Source organism: Lycium barbarum, chromosome 1, assembly GCF_019175385.1.
Source record: "Lycium barbarum isolate Lr01 chromosome 1, ASM1917538v2, whole genome shotgun sequence".
Lineage (NCBI taxonomy): Eukaryota > Viridiplantae > Streptophyta > Magnoliopsida > Solanales > Solanaceae > Lycium > Lycium barbarum.
The window spans coordinates 24,897,544-24,908,651 of record NC_083337.1 but is presented as its reverse complement, the minus strand read 5'-3'; positions in this window follow the sequence as shown (position 1 = coordinate 24,908,651).

The following is an 11,108-nucleotide window of genomic DNA, read 5'->3' as shown; positions in this document are numbered from 1 at the left end:
AATCACGCATGATATGGCCTGGTCGACCACATGAATAGCAAACATCCGAACCCAATCGGCATCGACCCCAATGTAACTTCCCACACTAGGAACGTCATAGTGCGGGTGGCCTTGCCTGACCCGAATCATCTCTGAACTGAGACCCCGAATAACTCTGACTCGGCCCAAAACGAGTAGATCTATCAACCCTCTGTCCTGAAAACCATGGAGGTGCACTGGTCATAGAATAGCATGTATGCCTGGAAAACTGCTGCCTGTGCCCACCTCTGAACTCGCTCATCGGACCCGAAGATCTGGCCCTCTTGCCCTATACCCTATCATGCTCGCGCTCACTCTTTTGCTGTTGCAGACTTTCTTCCAAGTTCTGAGCATGGGCTTGAATGCGTGCAATATCCATATTGTCCTGAAGGGACACAGTCAAACACCTATCCATCAAATGTGGCCCTAGGCCTTTCACAAATCGGTGCACTCGGTCACCCATGTCCGCTACCATGGCTGAAGCATACCTAGCCAAGGAATTGAAGTGGAGAATATACTCTAGAGCACTCATACTACCGTGCTTCAAATTTAAGAACTTATCGGCTCTAGCTCGCCGAACTTCCGAAGGCATATAGTGTCGGAGAAAAGCATCAACAAACTTTTGCCATACCGGGAGAGGTGCATTGGCTCCCCGTGAAGCCATCCAAACTGTATACCATTTGATCGAGACATCTCTCAATCTATACGACGCTAACTCCACCGATTCGGTGTCCGAAGAATGTATCAATCGAAGCGTCCTCAACATACCATCGATGAAATCCTGAGGGTCCTCCTCCGGCTTTGACCCAAAGAATTTCGGAGGGTTTAAGGTAATGAAATCACGAGCCCTTTCACTAACTGCCCTATCACCTTGCCCTGTACTTTGCCTATGAGTCTGGGCCGCAACCAATTGAGTAGGCAAATGTATGGTCTCTTTCACATCATGGCCTGAAGTGTCCGGTGGAGGAGCCGGAGGTGCTGGAGCTGGGGCTAAGGCTCTCTCACGCTCCTCAGTAATAGGCTCTGTCTGGGAGGACTGAGATTGATCCGCATTATGGGACTCACTTTCCTCTACTACTGGTGGCGGTGCTCTTTCAGCCCGTTTTTCTACCACCGTCTTGCCCTTTTGGGCTGCTGTAGCTTTTCTCTTTCTAGGCATTTCTGAAATACACAACACCCGATTAAGGAACAAGAATTTCTTATATCGTAGCTCTATCACACGATTCTTATGAAGGAAGAAGGTCATTTATTCTTAAAATGTCCGCAGCCTCTTAAAAACTAGAAAATAAAAAGATATGGGAAATTCGAAGGAACAATCCACGAATTTTCAAGAACGTAAGTTCTAAAGTCTTGACAAGATCCAAGTAATAACATATAGATTAATAGGAAGAAATATAACGCCTTTACTTGAGATAACAAATCAAAAATAGTAGATTCGGATCCCGACCGCTTTATGAGTAACTTAGGACAACAATTAGTATTTAGAACTAATCGCCTTCGAAAGAATACCAAAAAGAAATCAAAGATATCAAAGAAGAAATTATGTTACTACCTTGAACTAAGAACTAGTTAGGTTGAAAGATAAATCCTAAAGTAATGCCACAAAGGTTCAAAAGAACTCTCAATATAATATATTCTTCAAAATCTGATTTACAATGAATGACAATCACCCTTTTATATAGTTGTAAAGGAAGGAACTAGTCAAAATAGAAATAAATGGGAATTATCTTCCCTAGAAACATAGAAAATTTCCCACACTAGGACCAATGAAGTCAACATATATTAAAACAACCTAGAAGACTATCCACACTTCAAACAATGCAAGTCAACATAGATTAAAATAACAATTAAATATTTATTCTAGAAACTAATATTTGGGCCAATTTGGGCTGCTGGAAACTTCTTATTTTGGGGATAATTTGGGCCTCATTTCATCTCACTTTGGACTTTAATTTGGGCCTCCAAATAGGTGTAAGACTTGAGAAAAATATCGGAATAGGGCTGGAGGTCTTCTGCCATCACAAGATAATTTTTTTATTGCTAATTGAAGCCCGTTGAACTTGACATAACATTTCCTTGTCCTTGAATGGAGTTGAGCTTCCATGGCTGCTATCATTCTCCCCCTCTTAAAGAAGATTTGAGTGACCTTATTTGCTATTTAATGCATTTGAGCCTTCATGGTTGCTGTCATTCTTCCTCTCTTAAAGATGATTCTCATCTTTGAATCTTGATATTTTCCTGCAACCAACATGATAATCACCATAAGTAGAAAAACACAACAACCACTTGGTATGAGTAACACAAGGTAGTGACCATGCAACCATTTAATACACTTATTATTTTTATGCACAAGCACTCCTTTTAAATGTCCAAGTATAACATCAGCTAACAGGAAAATGTAATCACCAACACAAGCACTAAAAACAGAATTCATAAGCTCTTTAAACTGCAGAGGGTCATTAGTTAGACCAAAAGCGTATGAATACAAGGAAAACATACCATATTTGCTCTTGCTAAATAATTTAACCTCACCATTAGATATACCATAATCAAGATATGGATGAAAAGTAATTTCCTCAAGAAGTGGCTTGGAATAAACCTGCAAAAAAGGATCGACGAAACAAGATATCGATATTGTGAAATTAGTAATATGTGAGCACTTATCCTTTTCCACACTTGAACAACTATATCCTGCATTTAGCTCAACTTTCTTAATATCTAAGACACCAAAAGCTTCATGTGTCTCGTTATCTTCGTTGGGAATTTCACCATCTTTTCTTCCTTTATTGGTATCCTATAGTGGACAAAAATAAACTGCAAACTCATGTTTATTATCATCCCACAATGGGTTATCACACAATTTAAAACCTTGACTAATGAGATTAGTCATATCCCCTTCCATTGCTACAACTAAAAGACTACTAACATAGTGCACATTAGACATGAATGAGTTCTCATCAACAACTGGATCACTAGAGTCAAATAAAGAATGACCTAAACAAGGATCATAACTCTCATCCATAGGTGATGAAACAACAGATTCAAAAATTGAATTATCATAACTCTTACCTACAATTCCTTCACATTCAATGGATTTTAAAGCACATAAAGTATTAGGTTTAGCCATTTTACCACAAGTTGCTTCCTTAAAGGATCTTCTACCTTGGCAACATAAGATCTTTATCTCTTTTCTTTGTTGTTCTAAAGAGCGCATGGGTGCTTGTTCCGAAACCTGCAATGTAGATTCAAAAACACTAGAAAGACAAAGAGTGAGGAGGTTAGAAGATAAACAAGAACCATTATCACTTAAGCTCTCTTTTGATTCTCTCATTTCTTGTAACAGATCACTTTTTGTTCTAACATCTTTGCCTTCACTCTCATTCTTTTCACTCTTGCTTTTTGTTTTTCTCTCCATTCGTTTCTTGTGACAACTCACTCGTTTTTCTCAATTGAAACTTTCCTTTTTCCTCTCTTGAGTTGCCATTTTGCACTCCTTTACTCCACCCAATTTTGTATCTCTCTTCCTTATAATTTTCTTTTTCACTCAGTTCTTTTATTCTCTCATTTTTTTCTGGAGGTTTAGGAACTTCTGTTAGGGTAAGAAAAATTACACATGATGAAGAGTCACTCGTTTGTTCACAAGTTGACTCCTCTTGGAAGATTACATACTTAACCATCTTATTGGAACGAATAGGACTTTTGGAGTTAGCTTCGTCTTGGGTCAGTGTTATAGAATGAATGCGCCTCAATTCCTCCTTTAAATCACTCCACGTCAAAAGTATCCGATTAAATTTCACCCAATGAGGGTTACGATAATCATGGACTAATTTCCGTAATTTCAAGGACAATGCCCTTGTGGCAAACTCCAATTTTTCCATCTCCGAAAAATTGTTACAAGCAAATATATGCTCCATATAGTATTCCCATCGTAGGTAAGTTTCTTTACTAGCACACATGCACAATCTTGGTAGTACCACATGATTACTACCGCACTTGGCCAATCCTTCATAATCATAGATTCTTGCAATTGTGAAAGACATAGTTATTTTAAAGAAATGTATCACTCAGTTTATTTATTTGTTTGGCTTTTTTGCTCAATTATTCTCACCCACTCTTGCCTTTTTCCACTCAAATAACCTTTGGGAAAACACTTTGTGGATTTATAATTAAACCCCACAAGAATCAAGCCCTTAGTAGTAAAATAAAGAATTTTGGGCACTAAAGAAAATGAAGAACCAATCCTAGAAAGAATTAGAATTTAGTTGAAACAAGACTAGAACAAAAAAAGGACTTTTTTTTAACAAGATAAAAGGAGTAACAAAAAAAATTGATTGCTTCTTAGCTTTAAAGATCTAGATTCCCTCTTCTTATTTTCTATCTTAATCTTTAGAAAACAAATAAATGGAAGAAATTTCTTGAAGAGCAAACACTAAACTTTTTTTTTCTTTTTTTTTTCGTCATTGTTCAATGCTACAGTACTTTTTAAAAAAATAATCGGCTCATTTTTTCTTCTTCAAGAAATCCCCAAGATTATCTAGAACGGAATCTTGATAAAACTGCTCTGATACCACTTGATAACAACGAGGGTAGGGAGACCCCAAATTTATAATTAAAATATAAGAAGTGCAGAAGCAAATACAGAAAAGAATCTAAAAACTAGAAAATAAAAAGATATCAGAAATTCGAAGGAACAATTCACGAATTTTCAAGAACGTAAGTTCTAAAGTCTTGACAAGATCCAAGTAACAACATATAGATTTATAGGAAGAAATCTAACGCCTTTACTTGAGATAACAAATCAAAGACAGTAGATTCGGATCCCGACCGCTTTATGAGTAACTTAGGACAACAATTAGTATTTTGAACTAATCGCCTTCGAAAGAATACCAAAAAGAAATCAAAGATATCAAAGAAGAAATTATCTTTCAACCTAACTAGTTCTTAGTTCAAGGTAGTAAGCTAATTTCTTCTTTGATATCATTGATTTCTTTTTGGTATTCTTTCGAAGGCGATTAGTTCTAAATACTAATTGTTGTCCTAAGTTACTCATAAAGCGGTCGGGATCCGAATATACAGTTTTTGATTTGTTATCTCAAGTAAAGGCGTTAGATTTCTTCCTATAAATCTATATGTTGTTACTTGGACCTTGTCAAGACTTTAGAACTTACGTTCTTGAAAATTCGTGGATTGTTTCTTCGAATTTCCCATATCTTTTTATTTTCTAGTTTTTAGATTCTTTTCTATATTTGCTTCCGCACTTCTTATATTTTCATTATAAATTTGGGATCTCCCTAACCTCATTGTTATCACACCTATAACCAAGACTCTACTAGACACGGCTCGTAGACACACCCTAGGACTACACTGCTCTGACACCACTTTTGTCACGACCCGTCTAGAGGGTCGCGACGAACACCCAACGCTAGCCCACCTGGGCGCCCCTTAGCTTACACTTAATTAGCTTGTTTTATGTTGTTGATCACCAAATATCCTTGAATTCTTGTGAATATATGTAGAGAGATGTTTTAGAGAGAAGGGGTGTGATGTAGAAGTGAAATGAAATAAGCCTTGGTCCCCTTATTTAATGACTTAAAAATCTGATTTGAAGTGCACAGTGGTCGTAAACTTGGTTTACGGTCCGTATTTCAGTTTACGGACCGTCCTTCGTGGTCGTATTTAATCATAACAGAACCAGAAACTCAGGCTGAAATGTGGTGATTTACGGACACAGTTTACCGGTCGTAAACCACTTTACGGTCCGTATTTTAGGTCGTATTTAACCATTTGATCATTTGGAAGAAAGTTGAAGTTTTGGAAGCCAAAATACGACATAGCAGTTTACGGACCGTATACCAATTTACGGTTCGTATTTCATTTTACGACAAGCTGGCTAGAATGCAAACTTGCAACTTTTCACATTTCCAAAACCCATAATTATTCATTATGGAGCATAACCTATCTCTTATTGCAATTGCCTTCGGAATCTTACTTAAGGCCACCAATTGTCATTTCTTACTCAGGGAAATATTGTATGCTCGTACTCCTCACTAGTTCATTCATTGAGCAACAAAGGAATATTTTTCCGAGGTGTAACAGTCCGTGTCCATCCAGGGTAGGCTATAGGACATTTACGAAATTTCCCCTCTTTCTTTCAAATCGTGCTACATCGGTCAAAGTGGTATCTCGGTGGATTCAATTGGTATTTGGGCGGTCCCAGTTGGTATATACGCCGGAGAGTGTGTTACGCCGCTGTTTCGACTTGGTTCGTGTAAGGATCTTATTTGGTTTGTTCTGTGAGTGCAAAATTGTTGAAATGTGTTGAAACGTTACCATTCCGTAGATCTCCACAATGGTCGTTCAGCTGCTATGACGGCATCACTACAACGGTATCTCCACTGCCACAGCAGTGAATCCAGTTTCACTATTGACCATGGTTGTCATCCGTATCCACCGAAGTGGGACCGCTATGGCGGTGTGAGAGACTGCAGAAGCGGCGTGCCTGAGATCAGAGAACTGCAATTCCCTTGTTTTTCCTTACCTTCTCCTGTTCTAAATTCAGCCAAAAACAAAATGCACAACAAAAGTCTACAAATAGCTGTCACATAAAGCAAGCATGAGAAAGGCGGGAAATCATCCAAATACTTACTACAACCCAAATTATCCGAAAAATCAAGAAGAAATGACCAAACCAGAAGACCAAACCACAAATCCTAACACAGGAAAACCAACAAAAACTATCTAAACATCCAAGCTAAGAAAGGCAAACGAAATAAAAATTGTCTGAAAATAGAAAGCCCTACAATGGCAACCAAACATAAATATGAAGGGGAAAAGAGATCTCTAGGCCGCCATCATGCTGGTCGCACCATTATTATCAGAGCTGCCACTACCAGTATCGCCAAATCCACCTTGGCCAACATCACCCCAAGGTACACTCTCGAAGGAATACTGCTCCGAGTCATCATCATTTTCCACTGGCATTGGCACATTGTGGTACATGTTACCCCACACTCATTTGATGCCTCTCTAAGACCTGATGTAAATCTTGTCGTGTGACTTGTTCTTCATCTTCTCTTGGTCAAAGTCATTGTGAAGCTCACTGTGATATTTAGCTAGCGTGGTATATAGAGTCTGTAGGTTGGTGAGTGACTCACCCATCTTCTTCTGGGTCTCAAAATACCCCTTCATCTCCTACTGAGTGGGGTAGCTAGTGGCAGCTCCTGATGAACCGAACCCGTCAGAAGGAATGGACATCGTATGGAACATGGTGATCATCTCATCAAATCGCGAGTCCATGTGCTCAAAAGGGCCCTGGATATGAGGAGCCTCAGTTCCAGCACCGTCTCCAGCCCCAATGTCAGCACCGACTGTACTTCCCCCTCACCTGCTTTGTCCACCATCCTTCTCTTTTGACTGACAATCGCGGTTTCGTAACCCTTCACCAGTAGTGGATAAAACGGAGCATATGAGTGGACCCAGTCATCATCACTCTCCTCAGGAACCTTAGCCCTCTGGCATAAGGAAGTAATTAGAGACAGAAAAATCATGCTCCCTCCACTATTTTCCAAGAAATCCTTCCACTCCGCAATAATCTGCGCCTCCACATATATAGGTATGTCGGCAAGGACGCAAGCAACAATAAGGGCACGAGCAAAGGTCACATCATGGGTGTACGAAGAGGAGCGGACACGGTGACAAAAAAGATGCAGCCATCTCTTGGCATCAGCAGTAAAATGATCATTATGTATCGCCCCCCTACCATGAGCCCAAAGGGTCTTCTCTATATCAACCTCGTGCACTAGTTTGGAGGTCAGCCTCATGAAATCCTTCCCCGCTACTTTCTCTGCATAGGGCTCCTTCGAGTGATCGTCTAGCCTGCAGACCCGATCAATATCCCTTGACCCTACTTTCACTGGAGTGCCCCGTAGTATGACCTCTGGGCTGGGAGAATCCCAATCAACTGTAGGCATCATAGCATAAAATTCCCTTACCCATGATTCGTTGCAATCGCCCTGATCTTTGACCTAACTAGTCCACTTTATCCTTAACAACGCATTCTAGAAATCAGGAGCACGTGTTTCCAAGTTGGACATCTCAAATCCCCGCTCCAACAGCAAAGGAATGGACTTCTGGTTCAGGTGCAATTGTTTGCATTGACGAGTGGAAAGTTTTTCATAAGTTGGCACCTCCTCGTTTTGTGGTACCTCCTCTTGGTTTTGAGTGATTGTGCCTATAACAGGATTACTGTGTTAATTTCATGTCTTATCAGTTTCATATCATTCCAGTAAGAATAGCGTGAAAAACTCGATCAAATCTATCCAATCACAAAGTCTACATAGCAGCAGAATCTGCAGGTGCTGCTGTAGCGATCCGCAGACTGCCAAAGCAGTACCGCCCTGACGAACCATAGACCGCCACAGTAGTATTGTACAAATCCATGATGAACGCCACAGTGGTTGATCGAGCGCCACAGCGGCAATGCTGTAGCGGTCAGCCAACCGCTATAGTGGCATCGTTGTCCCCGATAAAACCCCCAATTTTTCTAGATTTTAACACCAATCTTTCAGTCAAAACCTTGTTTTTAAGATGGGATCGGCCAAGAAATCAGTGTGCATGAAGTATTAACCCCATAGGAGTGCTATTCTAACAACAAACTGGCCCTAAATCAGTGTGCATGAAGTTTTAACCCCGTAGGAGTGCTATTCTAACAACAAACTAGCCCGAATTTCAAGAAACTCCAAAAATCTTCTTCAAAGAATTTCCTTTACTATGTTCAAGTTTTGTGGCTTAAATCAGTGGTATAACCACGCTATATTCGAGGCGAAGGTTATCCTAACGATTAACTAGTTCCAATTCCTCTTAAATTTCATTCTAGCAGTGCATCAACCCAAAACCCCAACTTTGTACTACAAAACTCCCATCGTTCTAGGCTTGTTACTCCTAGTTTTAGCTTTATCATTTAACTAGTGAGTAAGGGGGAATGAATTCTTACATTAATTTTGAAGAATTGAAGGAGTGGATGGAAGTTGAAATTATTCTTACCTTGAACCTTCCTTTTCTTCTTGTGGATGAGAGAAAATTAGTGAATGGGGAGCCATGTTTGGTGTTGAGTAGGAAGATTAAGGGAATTGGAGAGTTCTAGTCATAGTAGAATAGGAGTGGGGTAGGAGTATTGAAGAATATAGAGAGAGTTTTTTGGTTATGTGAGAAGTGGGAAATGAAGGGATAGAGATTATTGTCTCTTAATATTCTATCCAGTGATTGGCCGCTGTAGCGGCATCATCGCCACTGCTGCTGTGGTGTCGTAGCGGTCAGTTACACTGCTATGAAGGCTCCTTAACAAATCGTTGCGACAGCCGCGATGACCCCCCTTTGCCGCTATAGCGGTGCCATCCAAGCGGTCTGACAGCCGCTAGAGCGGCCTGACCAAATTATGTCCATAAAGTTCTTGATACGTTTCGGTACACTTCGAGCCTTGCGTTATATAGTGGACCTCTAGTTAATCGCTCTTTCTCCTTGACTTATTAATTTCTTGATACTTTGGGAAGCTTATATAATCCAGCAAACTCCTAATTGCAGGATTATAGTGTGAGTTATAAGAGTAGGTGGTGATCACAAGTATGGTGTTTGGTACATGACCCAGAACAGTCAAGTATAACTGGGTGATTTTCCGTTGAGTTATGTCTGAGTGCGCTAAGTCACAAAAGGTTCCTCGGCTACATTATTCATCCTATTTCCTTCTGTTAAATTCGAGATACGAGTGTAACAATGTACTATTAAGGTCCTGGCTGCTAAATGTGACATCCATCAGTGCCTGTTCATTCCCTTACTGTTCGAGGAAGAACGATTGTTAAATTGGTGTCTGATGTAATGACCATTTTTGTCGTTATTGCGAATGTCGAGGAAACTCGCAACTCTGACTCTTTAAAAATGTCTTCGTTCAGTTATATTTCTTGAAATCCTTAATTCAGTCGAACTTGTTGTGCGCGTCACATGAGACCTTGAAATTCGGGCCACCAGGACAAGTTGGGCAACCACAGCGGCCGGAAAGGCGCTGCAGCGGTGGCGCTGTAGCATGGGTCTCACTGCCAAATTGGCAAGTGTATTGGCCAGTTGGCCACCATGAAGGTCCCTCAGTGGCCTTAGCGGCACCTTCGAAGTGGTTCCCATACCGCTGGAGCAGTGACGTACATTGATAATCCCTATTTCAGAGTTCATTTCGGGAATTGACCCCATTTTTCTAAAAACCCTAAAGTCCAGCCACCTCTCAAGCATTTTTAGAGCTCAAATTTAGATATCCTTGGAAATGGAAATCCTCTTAACCTCTTCTAATCCCTCCTTCTCGGAGTAAATTGTTCCTAAGATCTTCACCAAGTCAGCTAAGAAACAGAGTATCACCAATCCTAGATTTAGAGGGATGATTGGTTAGCTTGTTATTCACATGGATTCTCTTGATTTAAATCTCTCTTGTCCTCCATCCTAGAATTTTTACCAACTTGGATTTCTATCTTCCTCCTAAATTGTAAATGGGGTTTTCCATAAATCTTGAAATGGCCTTCTATGGAATAGAGTTAAGATGGTGACTTTACTTAGCTAGTAGTTTAAGTGGTTGACTTTGATCATGAGTAGAGGTTAAGAAATCTCTTAGGTTTTGATGGTAGAAAGATAGCTCATTTAGTGCTAAAGGTGTAGAAAATCTAGAAGAAGTATGGATTCCCAAACTTCCTTTATCAATCTAAACCTCTTGGAATGCTTTAATGACGAATCCTACTTTTGGTCTCACGGATGTTTCAAGTTCCTCGTGCGGATTACGACCTGATGGGCGAACTGAAGATCTAGGAATGTTCATGGCACCCGCTCAGCCTCGAGGCAGGTTACGGCTTCCTTTTGGTAGAATCTGTTTCGATTTACATATTCATGTATTAGAAGAAACGGAGAATGCATGTATATGTATTGGAGAATTGGGATGGATTCTTAGGATGGTACTGTTATGTGATGTTTGTTTTCGGGCTTGTGGCCTGTAGATTCCCTAGAATTCTTACATTGGTTTCCCTTGAATATCAGTGGATTGTTTGTGACTTGGAAGTTGA